The following is a 20,291-nucleotide window of genomic DNA, read 5'->3' as shown; positions in this document are numbered from 1 at the left end:
GATATGTTCTCACAGCCTTGAATTGTGACTCGAACATGGTCAGACCCGAAGCATTAATTTCAACACCACGAGTAGGCTGATTTAGTCCTCACTCAGCCGATTTGTGACTTGATCAACTGATGATTCGAGCCAATTCACCGAATCCGACCTTAATTAGGTGATGTTGCCCACATCACCCCTGGCGGGTACTGTGGGGCCCACTCTGATGTATTTGATTTATATCCGCATATGATGTCTATTTGTTTAGCCAAGTCATTTTAGGGCATGAAATAAAAATAAAGATATGAAGCTCAAGTAGACCATACTTACGAGAAATAGTACAGATACTGATGCGCACCGTTGAAGCCTTATTAGGGTGGGGTCGTACAGATCTGGCTCTTAAGAAGTTTTTAATGGTCACCGTTCAATTACCACTGTTTCCTTTGGTGTGGTCCACTTGAGCTTCTGAACTGGTTTAATTTTAGATTCTTCACTAAAATGAGCTTTAAAAATAGATGGACGGCGTGGATATTAAACATATACACCAGGGTGGTCCAAACAGCCCCCAACACATCACCACACCACCGCTGGGGGTGTTCCGCTTCCCACGGAGTTTTTAAGTCCATGCTCTCAGCCATACGGGTCCATGCCATGCACGTATCTGAACCGTGAGGTCTCGGGCCCGAAGATCCCACAGGCTGGCTAGACCCGTTGACACCATTAGCCGAGTCTAGTCTGGGCCATTTACACCTCCACCGGTTTCCAGCGACGCGTTAGTCAGGTAAACCTCTAGAAGCCTGCAGAAAGAGGACTTTTCTCCCTGCACATTTTCGCGGTTCGTTTCCTCAATTGTGAAAATGATACCACACTTTCAAATTTTATGGTAGCCTTTCAATTAACACCCGGCATAGAAGAAGACAAATCGAAACCGTACATTAAGTAAGCTCCAGCATTTATGGACCACATCTGAAAACTACACCATTGAGGCCATTGTATCAATTTGAAATATGACTTCCAAATAGACAGTATAAGACAAAAATAACCAGCAGTTGGCTGTTAGCAGCGAGAAGCCATGCGAAAATAATGGTTGCAATACTCTGACGGTGAATCCGTGCTACCAAAAACTAATTGGACGGTCCTTATGCACCTTCCCTCCAGCCAATGAGAATGGAGGAAAGCTAGGTTGTATGGAAATTCCATAGAATTGAGGGGTATAATTGATATACTGCAACATACAATGCGTTTATGGGATGTAGAAGTAGGGACTGGGTTAGGTATTATTCAGGTGACACATTAGTGGGTGTTACTCTTACTGTATGGGGCCCCCTTTAATGATGTATTTTATATCCAAAACGTCCATACGTTTTTCAATCCTGTTTCAGAATTTTTCCAAAAATTAAATTGATCATCTCAGATAGACCACACCAAAAGAAACAGTGGTGACTGAACGCCCACCTTTAAAAAATTCTGAGCGCCAACAGTAACGCTCACGGTAATATTTATTTTCCATCCAACCCGTTGATAAAGTCAAAAATATCTAGATGAAGGGAAAATATAAATATCATCTTGATCAAAATTTTCAGTGGCCCACTAAAAGCTTTTAATGATCATTCACCATATTTTGAGTGACTTAGTTCACCTGAGACTTGGATCTGCTTAATATATTGCTTCACAGTCTAAAATTATATGGGAAAACAGACTGACGGCGTGGATATATAAAAAGTGGACCAATGTGGGCCCCACACGGTAAGGTTAATGCCCACTAGGGTATTATCTGGGTAACACCTAATCCGCTCCAGCGAGGTATCCGACGATTCCACGTGGAGGAATTACTGTATTTTCTTTTTAAAAATGTTTTCTTGTTTTATATTAGTTGGAATTGCTGTATTTTCTATTTTAAAATGTTTTCTTGTTTTATATTGGTTGGAAGTCGTAACATCTAACTATCATCTAACCATCTCAGCATCTTCCTTCCCTATATAAGGACACGCACGGCTCCCTCATTTCTACTCAATCTCTCTCACATCCCTCCAGAAACCCCTTCAAAGGCTCTCTAGCAACAAAAAGAGAGGGACCCACTTCAGGGACATGGCCAAAGGCGCTAGTTTTGTGAAGGCATGCATTGAGGTGGCTCCAGCAATTCAAGGTCGTAGATTTATGCAGGCATGGATTGAGGTGACCCCAGCTCTCCTTATTTCGACACGAAGACGGTCCGATGTGCGGAAGATGGAGACGATCAAAGAGGAGGGCCTCGATGCTGCAGAAGAAGACTCGATGTATCTTGGTGAAGGCCGATGATGAAAAATGATGGTAAAGGGTCAAAAACTAACGGCACCAATGCAACACAAATATCGTAGGAAATCTGTAAACCAGTTTGTATCATACACAAAAACTAATGGTGCCCCTAGAGAAAAAATATCATAGGAAATCTGCAAAACCAGTCTTGTATTATACTTTTTTCTATTCAATGAAAATGAGGTATATATGGTGTTGATTGAAAAATACACCATTACTAAGTTTCTATTCATTGTTTCTATGGCATGCCCCACCTGATAATTAGATCTTCTTGATTTTTGGGGTTTGATTTTATCCTAGAAAGATCTTGCAAGACGGGTTTGATGTTAGACAAACATCACGGTGGGACAGCATATATACATTAGGGTAGGCTTATGGAAGGTTTCAATTATGGACGTGGTCTTAAAAAGCTGCTTGATGGAGTGGATTTGTGATGTAGAGCGGGTCACAGATACTTTCATGTCCAAGATGGATCAGAGAAGGTCTGATTGAAGGCATAAGTCATAAAGCTGACAGAGCCTTAAAACAGGCATATCTTGCAAACCCAAAAATATGATTTTGGGGTACCAGATATGATTTTGGGGTAGGACAAGCTACTTTAGCCAACCAACCTAGCCTAATTAGGTTGCCCATGCCAAATTTGCAGATTCCATCAGATCGATGGTTGAATTCCATGTTTATTTCCGTTTTTACTATTTTTATTAAGTTTTGGTTTGATTATAACTTTTCATTTGTGGGCTTTAGGAGTTGTGTCCAACATGAAAAGTGTTTAGAAAAATTAGGAGAATAACGTGGTTAAGCCACATATGACACTTATTATAAATAGTAAATTTACTATTTATAGTAAGTTACGAATTTTAGGGAGTTTTAGTTGTAGTTTGATTATGAAACTTCTTCCAATGCTAGGTGTCCCTATTTAAAGGGTTGTAGACTCGTTTATTTCAATCATCAATCAATTTATGAATTTCCTAGAATATTATTTCTATTTTCTTGTTTTTTCCTCGTGGATTCGAGAAGTCTATGTGAGGAGTCCAGAAAAACTTCATCGATTCAGAGTAGTTATCCTTGAGGAAGACGGTGATCGACCTCATTACGTTCATTCCTGTGTCAATTTGTTATAGGAATATTTGTGGACCCCACAGTTTCTAACTACAAGAACATTCAGTGTCAAGGGCATGAAGCAATTCCCATCCTTTCTCATAGGGCGCACTCTGTCAAACCCGCATCACCTAACCTAAGGAAGTTCCTAAGTCAGAAGTTAGGTGGGGCCCACTATTTTTTTAAGGAATCCAACATGTCCATCCGTTTTGACACCTCATTTTAGGACATGACACTAAAAATGAGGCAGATCCAAAACTTAAGTAGGCCACATGACAGGCAATGGTGGGGTGGGAAATGCCTACAATTGAAACCTTTTTGAGGTCTAAATGTTTATTTTCCATCCAAACCGTTCATAATGTCATTCTCACTTGATAAACTGAACCAAAAAAATTATTAGCATCATTCAAAACTCCTATTGCCCCACAAATGTTTCAATGATAGGCGTTGAATCTCCACTATTCCTTGTTGTGTGGCCACTTTAGTTTTGGATCTACCTCATTTTGGTGTTATGTCCTAAAATGAGTTTTGCATTTCTCACAATCATCACGGTGGCCCCCACCTAGCTTTTGGCCCCATGAATTTCCCACGGTTAAGTGTCCCAGGCAATCAGCGTCCCACTCTGCCTGGCCCCACACTACTTGATCTCACAGCCGTACAGGCCATGACATGCACGAATCTCTATCGGAATGTCCCAGCCCGCAATACCTATCAAGCTGGACAAGTTTATCAAAGGAAACTGTGGATGAATCCAAGGAAACTGGACAAGTTTATATATTGGTTGTGAAGGGTGAGGAAGTAGAACCCATAATTATTTTTGAAAACTTATCAAAATCGGGGCTGAAGCCAATCTCAGGCACAGTCTTATTTTCTCAAAGGACGCACATTTCCTATGCCTAGGAAGTTCGCACATTTCCTATGCCCGGGAAGTTCCAGAAGTTAGAAGTTGTATTAGGGCTCACAAAGATACCCATGACACTACCCAACAGTTTTGGAAGACCATAGAGAGCATGAGTCTAAATATGAGGCACATCCAAAATTCATGTGAGCCACGCTTGAAGTGCCACCATTGGAAACTTTGTGGGGGCCACTGAATTTTTATATCAGGATGATATTTGTTCCTACAGTCTATCCAAGAGGAAATAACCCTATGAACGGTGTATAAACATCATGGTCTGTTATAAATAATATAGAAATAATGTTTTTCTGTAAAATACAAAATACCGAAAAATAATTAGGAATCAGGACAGGCTGAAGCACATATGAGAACGCTGTCCTTAAAGCATTATTTGCCCCTACTCAAATAAATTGAGTATGCTGAAAAGGTCACAGGCAAATCGCTTTTCGTATACAACGAGCCTAGTGTGGATCTGCGTTCAGCAAAAACGAGGACCCACCAACAGAACTTTTGTACACAATGTCTAGCAGAAAATAAAAGGAAAAATCTCAAAAAAATGAGAAGAAGAAATATGAGTTATACCATTGCATTGTTCTGTTCTTTAGCTAATGGTTCAGATGAACCATTTTAGACCACATTGCTGGTTTGTTCTTTAGGTAATGGTTCAGATGAACCTTACTGTCTTGCTGGAATTTCTGTTTGTATGAGAGGATTTGTTTCGTATGAGTCTGCTGGAGTTTGTTTGTGATGGTTTAGAAACTCATCCAAGCCTAGTATATATAGGCTATGGTGGCTGGGAGTTATGGTCTAGGGAATTTAATCCAAATTACCATTTTCTAGCTGTTGTGAGAAACTAGCCGTTATTGGCAGTTTTTGACCGTTCTGCATGTGGTGCAATAGTTGCCGTATGCTGACCGTTTAGACTCATTGGATAGCCATTTCTAGCTGTTGGGCTAGCTACATGCAATAATTTCTGCATGGTTAGCCTTTATGTGTATGGGGAGTTACACCTCATTCCAACGGCTACAATTTTAGCCTTTATATAAGTCATAGGATCCTCATTCAGTCCTCTACAATGTCAGCCACTCGCCATAGCTTACTGTCGCACTGTGACTCGCACTCGTCTTACATCGATTCACGTAAGGTCGCGAAGAAGCGACCTTTGCGATACAGTGCGGATGTGCGAAGTACAAAGTGTGCCATTAATGTTTCTACAGCCACACTGCTTCACATGCCCTTTCACGAGTCCATGACCGAGCTCGATACTCCTCAAACTAGGTGGGTAAACATTACATGCTATATATATATATATATATATATATATATAATATTTTTTTTATTTAAAATATATTAAAATCAATATATTTCAACATGGTCCGCTTTTAATAAATGTTTCCGTTCTGACTATTTCACGTGGTGTGGCCCACATGAGTTTTGGATATGCTTAAATTTTAGACTCCTATTTTATTATGGTCTTTAAAAACTGATCGATGAATTAGATTTGGTCATGGGCATCTCTATAAGCCTCACGCGGCCTCTTACTGCAGGAACTTCATGTGCCGGGGGCACAAGTAATTCGTACCCTTTCTCAAAGGCAAAAACTCTGTCCGACACATATAGCCTGCAGCACCCACTCACAGAGAAAGTTCCTAGGTCAGAAACTAGGTGGGGCCTATATTATTTTTTAGAAATCCATGCCATTCATCCGTTTTGAAACCCCATTTTAGGACTATGTGAAGGAAATGCCTACAGTTGTGAAACCTTTCTGAGTTCCAAACAGTTTATTGCCGTCCCAAACTGTTCATAAGAACATTCTTACCTTAATAAACTGAACGAACAAAAATATTATCCTCATATAAAACTCATGTAGCTCCATGAATGTTACAATGGTGGGCGTTTGAATGCCTACCGTTACTTGCCGTGTTGGCCCACTTAAGTTTTAGATCTCTCCCATTCTGTGTCGTGTCCTAAAATGAGGTGGCAAAACGGATGAAAAGAGTGTATTTCTCACGAACATCACGGTGAGCCCCACCAAGATGCAGTTGGGTGTCCAAGGTAATTCGCGTCCCACTCTTCCTGGCCCCACATAACTTGATCTTACATCCGTACAAGCCATAACATGGATGAACGAATTTGGACCGTGACGTCCCAGGCCAGAAGACCAAACGAACTTATCTGATGCGTTGAAGCCATGAGAAGAGGCTGGTCTGGTCAATGTCCATCTGTGTTTCGTCGTAGACATCTCTAGAAGGAAAGAAGAAATGGTACAATACTTTCATGTTTCAGAATAAGCTTGCACCAAATACTTGGCAAATGGGAGGGTGGATCCCAACCGTACATCAACTAAGTCCCAGCATGGATGGACCCAGGTGAATACTACACAAACCTAGCTATTTAGCAATAGCAAAGATGACCTCAAAATTATGAACGGTTGGCAGTGAGCAGAGAGAAGCCAGGAGAATGTGACGGCTATGATACTTTGATTTGTTTGGTTTGTTTGGACTTTTATGCTTGGTCCATCTAATCTATTAAGAAACTAAATGGACAGTCGTGGTCCACCTTCACCCGATCCATGAGGGCAGTAGAATGGTAGGTCGTATGGAGTTTCCATACAATGCAGGGGTGTAAGTCAATACGGCGTTTTCGTTAATCTAGAAGTTATCGGTTATTTTGGACGCTACCACCCCTGCCATTCCTAACTACTCACGGACGGGGGCTCTGCGTGGGAACGGTGATGTATGGATTTAATCCACACCGTCCGTACATTTTCCAATATCATTTCAGGGCAAAAAATTAAAAATTAGTCAGTTCCAAGGCTTGACCACACAATAGGGATTAGACATGTACCGTTGAAAACCTATTGAGGGTGACCGAAGTTTTGGATGAAGCTGATATTTTTTTGTTTCCTTCATCCAGGTCTATGTGACCTTTTGAAAATAACTTATGGTGTAAAAACACAAACACCTTACGGTGTATTATCCAATTCGTTGTGGTACCTGATGTCTGTAAGTCACCATTCCAAAATCAGATCAGTTGAATATTTTGACTTCTGATTCCAGAATGCTTGTGAGAAAGGATCATTAGATAATTTTATTTCCTGCCGTCCAAAAATGTCCACGATTTTTATTTCCTGCCGTCCAAATATGTCATGTCGACCAAATCTAATAGTTAGATAATCAAATAAGTATAACTTTGGTCTGTCATTCATCTAAACTGGGACCCATAGTATGAATAATATTCAGTTCTAATTACTTGCATGAAACACATGCAACGTGGTTATAATTTGGAAATGACTGTGCATCATCGATCACATTCTGACCCAGTATCAAAGTTTTGAGCCTTGCTAAGCCTACAGGCGTGTGCAATAATGCTTATGTACATGTCACACGTGCCAACCTGGTACGATAGGTCTGAGATTCATTCCACCCATCAGAACACAATCACCGTATAATGCCCTCATTAATCAAGTTGATCTACTGTTCAGGTGGAGAAAACGAATCTACAACTTTGGAAAATTTGATTGGAAATTTCTAAACCATTCACCTGCTTCCAAGATTGGGTCTGTACTGATCGGGTGGACCAGATTTCTTTTTGGAGAAGCATGTAGAAGGTTGGACCAACCAAATGGATGGAGTGGATTTGTACCCACTAGCACATGTATGACGTGTACGTGAGCTTTATTGTACACGCAGGTGTGAATAGCAAAGCTCCAAAGTTTTTATATTAAACAATTTATGCACGGTTTTATATGGTGCTAAGAGGCTGAACCTCTTTTAGATTAATTTTTAAAGGCCAGAAAATTCACATGTTTTGGGTGGTTATATATTATTGTTTATGGTATGGCCCACTTAATGATTGGAAGAACTTGATTAATTTATTTATTTTTGCATTCGTGGGTGAGCCTAATGAATGAGTCGAGTGCCATACACGCATCATAGTGGCCCTAAAGCAGCCAATTGCCCCAGGATTTCATGAAGTGGCCTAGTCCAACAGAGGCACAGGTGTGGCCCAGTAGTCAGTGGATCAGCCTAATTGTTAGATGTCCTACATATGTCACTCAGATCAACGTGATATCACAGCCTTGGATTGTGACTCGAACATGGTCAGACCCGATGCATTTCAACACCATGAGTCATTTAGTCTCCAGTCAGCCGAGTTGTGACTTGACTCAAGCTATTATTCCTGCCAATTCACGGATCGGACGCAAATTAGGTGGTGTTGCCCACATCACCCTGGCCGGTGGTGCAGTGATGCATTGGGCACTGTGGGGCCCACCATGATGTATTTGATTTATATTCAGGTACGATGTCCATCTGTTTAGCCAGATCATTTTAGGGTATGAGATAGAAAATGTCACATATCTATAGTTCAAGTGGACCACACCACAGGAAATAATAGAGATGTTGATGCCCATAGTTGAAACTTTACCAGGACCGACAGTAATATTTATTTACCATCCAACCTGTTGATAAGGTTATACACACAAATATCAGCTTAATTCAAATTTTTTGTAGCCCCAGGAAGGTTTTTTTGGTGGGCGTTCAATTAGCACTGTTTCCTTTGGTGTGGTTCACTTGAGCTTCGCATCTAGTTTATTTTTGGCTTCCCTCACTAAAATGAGCTAAAAAAACGGATGGACGGCGTGGATGTTAAGCATATATTTCATGGTGGTCCACACAGCACCCAACACATCACCACACCACAACTGGGGTGTTCGGCTTCCCACCGAGTTTTTAAGTCCATGCTCACAGCCATACGGGTCCATGCCATGCACGAATCCGAACCGTGAAGTCTCGGGCCCGGAGATCCGACAGGCTGTCTCGACCCGTTGACACCATTAGCAGAGGCTGGTCTGGGCCATTTACACCTCCACCAGTTTCCAGCTAAGTTCAGTCATATAAACCTCTAGAAACCTGTAGAAAGAGGACTTTTCTCTGTACACGTTTTCGCCATTCGTTTCCTCGACTGTGAAAATGATACCATACTTTCAAATTTCATTGTAGCCTTTCACGGAACATTTGGCATAGGGGAAGGTAAATCGAAACCGTACATCAAGTAAACCCCAACATGGATGGATCATATCTGTAAACTACATTTAAGGCCTTTGTATGAATCCGAAGGATGACTTCCAAATGGACAGTATTATACAAAAAAGACCAGCAGTTGGCTGTTAAGCAGGGAGAAGCCAGGCAAAAGTAATGGCTACGATACTCTGAAGGTGAACCCATGGTACGAGAAACTAATTGTACGGTCCTTATACACCTTACCTCCAACCAATGAGAATGGGGAAAGCTAGGTTGTGTCGAAGTTCCATACAATCGAAGGGTATAATTGATATATTTCAACATGCAATGCGTTTTCGGAGATGTAGAAGTAGGGAGCGGGTGGGGTATTACTCCATCCTATTTTAGGAGTTTTACCAAAATTAAATAGATCCAAATCTCAGATGGAACACACCAAAAGAAAGAGTGGTGAATGAAGGCCCACCACTAAAAAATACCTAGGGCCAATAGTAATGCTCACCGCAATGTTTCTTCTCCATCCAAACCGTTGATAAGGTTAAAAAAAAAAGAAAAAAAAGAAAAAAAGAGAGAAGCCTGGATGAAGGGAAAATATAAATATCAGATTGATCCGAAACTTTTTATGGCCCACTCAAAACTTTTAATAGTCCTTCACCAGATTTTCAGTGACTTAGTCAACCTTAGAATTCGATTACTTAATATTTTGGTTCGCATTCTAAAATTATATGGGAAAACGGATTGACGGCGTGGATATATACAAAGTGGGCCCCACACGGTAAGGTTACCGCCAACTAAAGTATTACCTGGTAACACCGGGACGCGGATTTCCTGTTAAAGCCTGCGCAAGGATGCTGGGTGGGGCCACCGCAATTTTTATGAGAAATCTACCTGTTCATCCGTTTGGAGATATCATTTTAGAGCAGAGGGAAAAAATCAGGTGGATCCAAAACTCAAGTAGGCCACACGAGAGGAAAAATTGGGGAAATAAATACCCACTGTTGAAACCTTTCGGAGCTCTACCTTGATGTTTGTATGCCATCCAAACCGTTTATAATGTCATTACCACTGGGATGAAGTAAAAAGAAAAGAAAACTTTTCCTGAAAAAAAAAGCTTTTATCGCCATGAGAACGTTTCAACGGTTATCAATGAACCCCCATTGTTTTCTCTCGTGTGGCATAATTGAATTTTGGATCCACTTGATTTTTGGTCAAATAATCTAAAATGATCTTTCCAAAAGGATGAACGGCTTAGATTTATAACAAAGATAGAGGTGGGCACCACAGAGCATCCTTTCGCATGAACTTCCTGCAAAAGGCTTCAACAGGGAATCCGCGTCCGTAACCCGTATTCCGTCCCCGTGCGGTATCTGACGCTTTGAATTAGTGTATTTCCTATTTTTAAATTGTTTTCTTGTTTTATATCGGTTAGAAGTCGTAACATCTAACCGTCTCAGCGTCTTCCCTTCCTATATAAGTACTTGCACGGCTCCCTCATTTCTACCCTATCTGTCTCACATCCCTTAAAAAACCTCTTCAAAGGCTCTCTAGCAACAAAAGGAGAGGATCCGCTTCAGGGACATGGCCAAAGGCGCTAGTTTTGTGAAGGCATGCATTGAGGTGGCCCCAGCAATTCAAGGTCATAGATTTATGCAGGAATGGATTGAGGTGACTCCAGCTCTCCTTATTTCGACACGAAGACGGTTCGATGTGCGGAAGATGGAGACGATCAAAGAGGAGGGCCCCGATGCTGCAGAAGAAGACTCGATGTATCTTGGTGAAGGCCGATGATGAAAAATGATGGTAAAGGGTCAAAAACTAACGGCACCAATACAACACAAATATCGTAGGAAATCTGTAAACCAGCTTTGTATCATATACAAAAACTAATGGTGCCCATACAACAAAATATCATAGGAAATCTGCAAAACCAGCCTTGTATTATACTTTTTTCTATCCAATGTATTATATTTAGTTTCTATTCATTGTTTCTATGGCATGCCCCACCTGATAATTAGATCTTCTTGATTTTTGGGGTTTGATCTTATCCTAGAAAGATCTTGCAAGATGGTTTAATGTTAGACACCTAGAAAGATCTTGCAAGATGGTTTAATGTTAGACAAACATCACGGTAGGACAGCATATATACATCAGGGTCGGCTTCAGGAAGGTTTCAATTGTGGACTATCCGTTTTCACTATTTCGCGACGTGTGGCCCAAATGTGTTTTGGATCTACCTTTTTTCTATATTCCTATCCTATTGCGGTCTTAAAGTGCTGCTTGACGGAGTGGATTTGTCACAGGAATCTCTCTGGACCCCACACAGTTTCTAGATGTGCGGTTGAGTGTCCAAGGCAATCAGCGTACACTACTTGATTTCACAGCCGTACAAACCATAACATGCACACGAATCTCCACCGGAATGTTCCAGGCCAGAAGACCTAGCGAGCTGGACCTGATTCGTTGACGCCATGAGCAAAGCCTGGTCTGGTCCATTTTCGCCTCTACCAATGTTGACCTGTGCTTGGTCATTGGCATCTCAGAAGGAAAGAGGAAATGATACAATAGTTCCAAATTTCATGATCACCTTGCATCAAACACCTGGTGATGGGGAGGGTGGATGCCAACCGTACATCAAGTAAACCCAGCCATTTAGCAATCACAAGGATGACCTCCAAATGGTGACGAGACGATATTTGGATCAATTTAGACTTTCATGCACGGTGCATCCAATCTATTAAGAAACTAAATAGGCAGTTGTGGTTCACGGGTGCAAGTCAATGTTAAGAGATTTTGACCAAAGTAACCTTGATGTACGTGTTTCATCCATTCCGTTCATCCAGTTTTAGAGATCATTTTAGGACTTGGTATAAAAAATTATAGCGATATAAATCTTAGGTGAGCCACACCACAGGGAAAAAAAATAATGAATGGATATTCATCATTAAAATCCTCCTAAGGCCCCCTGTACTATTTATTTGAAATCCAATCTGTTGACTTGGTCATAAAAACCCAGATGAAGGGAAAAAATAAATATCAGCTTGATCCAAAACTTTTATGGCCCCCAAAACGTTTTTAATGGTCAAAATTCATTCAACACTGTTTCCTGTAATGTGGTCCACTTGAGATTGAGATATGCTTCATTTTTCTTTCACACATCATAAAATGATATATAAAAATAAATGGACGGCATGGATGACACACATACATCATTGTGGGCCCCACAGAGCACTGACCACCACCCAATGGCAGGGGGAGTAGCCAATCCGTTCCCGTCGGACACATATAGCCTGTAGCACCCACTCACAGAGAAAGTTCCTAGGTCAGAAACTAGGTGGGGCCTATATTATTTTTTAGAAATCCATGCCATTCATCGGTTTTGAAACCCCATTTTAGACCCGAGATTAAAAATAAGGCCGATCCAAAAATCAAGTAGACCACATGACAGAAAACTATGTGAAGGAAATGCCTACAGTTGTGAAACGTTTCCGAGTTCCAAACAGTTTTATGCCGTCCCAAACTGTTCATAAGAACATTCTTACCTTAATAAACTGAACGAACAAAAATATTATCTTCATATAAAACTCATGTAGCTCCATGAATGTTACAATGGTGGGCGTTTGAATCCCTACCGTTACTTGCCGTGTTGGCCCACTTAAGTTTTAGATCTCTCCCATTCTGTGTCGTGTCCTAAAATGAGGTGGCAAAATGGATGAAAAGAGTGTATTTCTCACGAACATCACGGTGAGCCCTACCAAGATGCAGTTGGGTGTCCAAGGCAAAATGGATGAAAAGAGTGTATTTCTCACGAACATCCTGCCATCCAAATATGTCATGTGGACCAAATCTAATAGTTAGATAGTCAAATATATATAACTTTGGTATGTCATTCATCTAAACTGGGACCCATAGTACGAATAATATTCAGTTCTAATTACTTGCATGAAACACATGCAACTTAGTTGTTTTTTTTTTTTTTTTTTGGGTTAGCTTTTTAGTACACACTCCATGTTAGCCACCCCCACAGGGGATTGATACCAAGACCTCAAGTGTTGAAACGAGGTATCTCCACTCAGTCTGCCCATTTAAGCTATGGTTTTGGGTGTACATGCAACTTAGTTATAATTTGGAAGTGACTGTGTATCATCCATCACATTCTGACTCAGTATCAAAGTTTTGAGCCTTGCTAAGCCTACAGGCGTGTGCAATAATGCTCATGTACATGTCACACGTGCCAACCTGGCACGGTAAGTCTGAGATCCATTCCACCCATCAGAACACAATCACAATATAATGCCTTAGCTCATTAATCAAGTTGATCTACTGTTCAGGTGGAGCAAAACGAATCTACAACTTTGAAAATTTTGATTGGAAATTTCTAAACCATTCACCTGCTTCCATCATTGGGTCTGTACTGATCAGGTGGACCAGATTTCTTTTTGGAGAAGCATGTAGAATGTTGGACCAACCAGATGGACGGAGTGGATTTGTACCCACTAGCACATGTATGGCGTGTACGTGAGCTTTATTGTACACGCAGGTGTGCTTAGCAAAGCTCCAAAGTTTTATATTAAACAATTTATGCACGTTTTTCTGGTGGTAAGAGGCTGAACCTCTTTTGGATTAATTTTTAAAGGCCAGAAAATTCACATGTTTTGGGTGGTTATATATTATTGTTTATGGTATGGCCACTTAATGAATGAAAGAATTTGATTTTGATTTTTATTTTTTTGCATTCGGGGGTGAACCTAACGAATGAGTCGAGTGCCATACACGCATCATATATAGTGGCCCCAAAGCAGCCAATTGCCCCACGATTTCATGAACTGGCCTACTCCAACAGAGGCACAGGTGTGGCCCAGTAGTCAATGGATTCGCCTAATTGTTAGATGTCCTACATATGTTACTCAGATCAACGTGATATCACAGCCTTGGATTGTGACTCGAACATGGTCAGACCCGATGCATTTCAACACCATGAGTCAGGCGGATTTAGTCTCCAGTCAGCCGAGTTGTGACTTGACTCAAGCTGATGATTCCAGCCAATTCACGGATCGGACGCAAATTAGGTGGTGTTGCCCACATCACCCTGGCCGGTGGTGCGGTGATGCATTGGGCACTGTGGGGCACCATGATGTATTTGATTTATATTCAGGTACGATGTCCATATGTTTGGCCAGATCATTTTAGGGTATGAAACGTTACTAGGGCCAACAGTAATATTTATTTACCATCCAACCGGTTGATAAGGTTATATACACAAATATCAGCTTGGTTCAAATTTTTTGTAGCCCTGAGAAGTTTTTAATGGTGGGCGTTCAATTAGCACAGTTTCCTTTGGTGTGGTCCACTTGAGCTTGCATCTAGTTTATTTTTGGCTTCCTTGACTAAAATGAGCTAAAAAAAAACGAATGGACAGCGTGGATGTTAAACACATATTTCATGGTGGTCCACACAGCACCCAACACATCACCACACCACCACTGGGGTGTTCCGCTTCCCACCGAGTTTTTAAGTTCATACTCACATCCATATGAGTCCATGCCATGCACTAATCCGAACCGTGAGGTGTCAGGCCCGGAGTCGGACAGGCTGGCTCGACCCGTTGACACCATTAGCAGAGGCCGGTCTGGGCCATTTACACCTCCACCGGTTTCCAGCTAAGTTTGGTCATATAAACCTCTAGAAGCCTGTAGAAAGAGGACTTTTCTCTCTACACGTTTTCGCCATTCGTTTCCTCGATTGTGAAAATGATACCATACTTTCAAATTTCAATGTAGCCTTTCGCGGAACATTTGGCATAGGGGAAGGTAAATCGAAACCGTACATCAAGTAAACCCCAACATGGATGGATCACATCTGTAAACTACATTTAAGGCCGTTGTATGAATCCGAAGGATGACTTCCAAATGGACAGTATTATACAAAAAAAACCAGCAGTTGGCTGTTAAGCAGCGAGAAGCCAGGCAAAAGTAATGGCTACGATACTCTGAAGGTGAACCCGTGGTACGAGAAACTAATTGCACTGTCCTCATACACCTTACCTCCAACCAATGAGAATGGGGGAAAGCTAGGTTGTATGGAAGTTCCATACAATCGAAGGGTATAATTAATATATTTCATCATGCAATGCGTTTTCGGAGATGTAGAAGTGGGTTAGGTATTACTCCATCCTATTTTAGGAGTTTTACCAAAAATTAAATAGATCGAAATCTCAGATGGACCACACCAAAAGAAAGAGTGGTAAATGAAGGCCCACCACTAAAAAATACCTAGGGCCAATAGTAATGCTCACCGCAATGTTTCTTCTCCATCCAAACCGTTGATCAGGTAAAAAAAAAAAAAAGCCTGGATGAAGGGAAAATATAAATATTAGATTGATCCAAAACTTTTTGTGGCCCACTCAAAACTTTTAATAGACATTCACCAGATTTTCAGTGACTTAGTCGACCTTAGAATTCGATTACTTAATATTTTGGTTCGCATTCTAAAATTATATGGGAAAACGGATTGACGGCGTGGATATATACAAAGTGGGCCCCACACGGTAAGTGTACCGCCAACTAAAGTATTACCTGGTAACACTTGGACGCGGATTTCCTGTTAAAGCCTGCCCAAGGATGCTGGGTGGGGCCACTGCAATTTTTTATGAGAAATCTACCCCGTTCATCCGTTTGGAGATATCATTTTAGAGCAGAGAGAAAAAATCAGGTGGATCCAAAACTCAAGTAGGCCACACGAGAGGGAAAATTGGGGAAATAAATACCTACAGTTGAAACCTTCCGGAGCTCTACCTTGATGTTTATATGCCATCCAAACCGTTTATAATGTCATTACCGCTGGGATGAAGTAAAAAGAAAAGAAAAATTAGCCTGAAAAAAAAGCTTTTATCGCCATGAGAACGTTTCAACGGTTATCAATGAACCCCTATTGTTTTCTCTCGTGTGGCATAATTGAATTTTGGATCCATTTGATTTTTGGTCAAATAATCTAAAATGATCTAAAATGATCTTGCCAAAAGGATGAACGGGTTAGATTTATAACAAAGATAGATGTGGGCACCACACAGCATCCTTTCGCATAAACTTCCTGCGAAAGGCTTTAGGAGGAAATCCGCGTCCCTAACACCTAATCCGCCCCCGTGAGCTATCTGACGCTTTGAATAAGTGTATTTTCTATTTTTAAAATGTTTTTAGAAGTCGTAACATCTAACCGTCTCAGCGTCTTCCCTTCCTATATGAGGACATGCACGGCTCCCTCATTTCTACCCAATCTGTCTCACATCCCTTCAAAATCCCTTCTCTAGCAACAAAAGGAGAGGATCCGCTTCAGGGACATGGCCAAAGGCGCTAGTTTTGTGAAGGCATGCATTGAGGTGGCCCCAGCAATTCAAGGTCATAGATTTATGCAGGAATGGATTGAGGTGACCCCAGCTCTCCTTATTTCGACACGAAGACGGGTCGATGTGCGGAAGATGGAGACGATCAAAGAGGAGGGCCCCGATGCTGTAGAAGAAGACTCGATGTATCTTTGTGAAGGCCGATGATGAAAAATGATGGTAAAGGGTCAAAAACTAACGGCACCAATACAACACAAACATCGTAGGAAATCTGTAAACCAGCTTTGTATCATATACAAAAACTAATGGTGCCCATACAACAAAATATCATAGGAAATCTGCAAAACCAGCCTTGTATTATACTTTTTTCTATTCAATGTATTATATTTAGTTTCTATTCATTGTTTCTACGGCATGCCCCACCTTATAATTAGATCTTCTTGATTTTTGGGGTTTGATCTTATCCTAGAAAGATCTTGCAAGATGGGTTTAATGTTAGACAAACATCACGGTAGGACAGCATATATACATCAGGGTCGGCTTCAGGAAGGTTTCAATTGTGGACTATCCGTTTTCACTATTTCGCGTAGTGTGGCCCAAATGTGTTTTGGATATACCTTTTTTCTACATTTTGCCCTATTGTGGTCTTAAAGTGCTGCTTGACGGAGTGGATTTGTCACAGGAATCTCTCTGGACCCCACACAGTTTCTAGCTACAGGAACTTCCAGTGCCAAGTGCACGAAGCAATCCGCATCCTTCCTCATAGGCGCACTCGGTCGAAAACGGACAGCCTGCAGCACCCAAGAAAGGAAGTTCCTAGGTCAGAAGTTAGGTGGGACTCACTATTTTGTTTGTAGGAATCCAGCCCGTTCATCTGTTTTGACACCTCATTTTAGGACATGACACTAAAAATGAGGCAGATGCAAAACTTAAGTAGGCTGCATGACAGGCAACGGTGGGGTGGGAAATGCCTAACGTTGAAACCTTTCCGAGGTCTAAATGTTTAATTTTCATCCAAACCATTCTTACAGGCATTCTCACTTGATACACTGAGCCAAAAAAAACAAAAAAAAAAAAAAAAGAAAATTAGCGTCATTGAAAACTCCTATTGCCCCACAAATGTTTCAATGATGAACGTTGAATCTCTACTATTCCTTGTTGTGTGGCAAACATTAGTTTTGGATCCGCCTCATTTTTAGTGTCATGTCCTAAAATGAGTTGTGCGGTTGGGTGTCCAAGGCAATCAGCGTAATCAGCGTACACTACTTGATTTCACAGCCGTACAAACCATAACATGCACACGAAGACCTAGCGAGCTAGACCTAATTCGTTGACGCCATGAGCAAAGCCTGGTCTGATCCATGTCGACCCGTGCTTGGTCATTGGCATCTCAGAAGGAAAGAGGAAATGATACAATAGTTCCAAATTTCATAATCACCTTGCATCAAACACCTGGCGAAGGGGAGAGTGGATGCCAACCGTACATCAAGTAAACCCAGCCATTTAGCAATCACAAGGATGACCTCCAAATGGTGACGAGACGATATTTGGATCAGTTTAGACTTTCATGCACGGTGCATCCAATCTATTGAGAAACTAAATAGACAGTTGTGGTTCACGGGTGCAAGTCAATGTTAAGAGATTTTGACCAAAATAACCCTATGGTACGGCCAAACACTTCAAAAGAAAAGGGATTTAAAATATTCCCTGTGTAGTGTCCGATGGGCTTGTAAAAAACATTTGGACAAATTGTTCTTGTACTTGAAGCCTTACACCTAGTGAAGTAATGACGGGAAGGCTTTGGCCTACATGCTGCATGTTGTACTTTGTTTAGAATAAACATTAAAAATTTGTTTTTAAAATTTTTTGATTTCCCTCCAAGTTAAAATTTTTTGGTGCTTTTGGGTCATGCGTCTTGTCCCACATCAGAATTTTCAAAGAAAATATTCTTTTATATAAGATAGACTTTTTGCCTTAGGGCTTGAGCCCCATTGAGGGAGCATGTGAATTTGATCATATGGGGGGTTATGTCAATAGATCTAATCTATGTCATTAACCACACACGGGCGAGTCAAGTCTGAGTCCACGTCCGCGACATGACGACACCACTTCGGAGTCTATATAAAGACTTTCGATTCATATTTGATAATACGAAAATCCTTTCCCCTCTTATAAAACTCTCTCTAGTATTTTGTTTTACGAATTTTAATTGTTGAGTTCATTGCTGATTCAACTCAGCATTTTCAGGTTAAACTGCAAGTGGTTCGAGCCCGCGTACAGTGAGTGCACCGTTGGGACCGGGTCATAGTCGTTATATCCTGAAGGTTGATTGCTCTGGAAACCTGTTGCACTTGAGACGCTTCCAAGGGTAGCAAATTCGATTTCAAGCCGAGTGACTCACGTCACACCTCGACTTAGGTCCTCTTTCGTAATATTTAATTTCTTTTTGGTTCTAGATTTTTTAATAGTCTATTTAATTCAACCAAATATTCCAACACTACCTATTTAAGTATGATAAACTATGGAGTCAAGTTGTGGGGTTCATTATGATTTAAGTCCTTGGTCTGCACTACCGATCTATTTTACGAAGTCATTTTTAATACCTGTCATGAAAAATGAAGCTTATTTATAGACGAAGTGGATCACTTCATAAGAAATAGTGTGAATTATCTGCTACCGTTGAAAACTGTTAGTGCACCTGTTTGTCAATCACGTGAGTCTATGTGTTAGTGAGTTGGTTGAGTCCTTGGAAACTGAAAACTGAAGACACATGAAGACATGAAGCATCAAGGGATGAAGAAAAAGGTAAATTGAGGTGCTTTGGTGATCTTAACCTTAAACCCAAACCAACCTTAACCTCTATATGATCATGCCTTAATAGGTAAACATTTGATTGATTATTCCTCACTGTTTTCCATGGAGGGGTTCACTTGAGCTTAGATCTGCCTCTTGTTTGACTTAACGTGAGCTGATGAAATGAATGAACGGAGTAGATAGAATACATACATCACAGTGGGTCCCACAGAGCTTTGGACTGTTCATAAAGTTCCAGTAGGGGAAAGCCACCTCGGCCGCTGCATTGTCAGTAGCAAATCCACTCCATCCGTTAGTTTTGCAGGCTCACAATAGGTAATGATCTTGAAAAATTGGGCAGATTCAAAGCTCATGTGGACCACAACACAGGAAATGTGGTAGAGATTGAACACTAACTATTAAAATCTTAATGTGGCCGTGAAAGTTTTGGACCATGATAATAATATTTGTATTTTTTAGTTCATCCTAGTGGTATTAACCTTATGAATGGTTTGGATGACATATATATGAAACATAACAATGGGCTGCAAAACCAATGGATGAAGTGGAATTATCTGTGGCATCACTGTGGGCCCCACATAGCTTCCCCCATGGGAACTTTCTATTGGTAGGGACATTGACAATTTGCGTCTAGCCATTAGGGCCAACTTCTACAATAATCAAATAAGATATAGATTGGGTACTGTCCTCACTTGGATCAAGCTCTATTCACCTTTAACCTGGTAAGATTTGATTGGACCACAAACTGCTATCAAAACTAAGCTCATGCAAAATATGATTGAAAGTTATTGAGTCAAATATATACTCAATTAATCTCCATTTTTTTATAGCAGACTTTAATCATCAAATT

This window comes from Magnolia sinica, chromosome 1 (genome assembly GCF_029962835.1).
Source record: "Magnolia sinica isolate HGM2019 chromosome 1, MsV1, whole genome shotgun sequence".
Classification (NCBI taxonomy): Eukaryota; Viridiplantae; Streptophyta; class Magnoliopsida; order Magnoliales; family Magnoliaceae; genus Magnolia; species Magnolia sinica.
Note: the sequence above shows the minus strand (reverse complement) of the source record.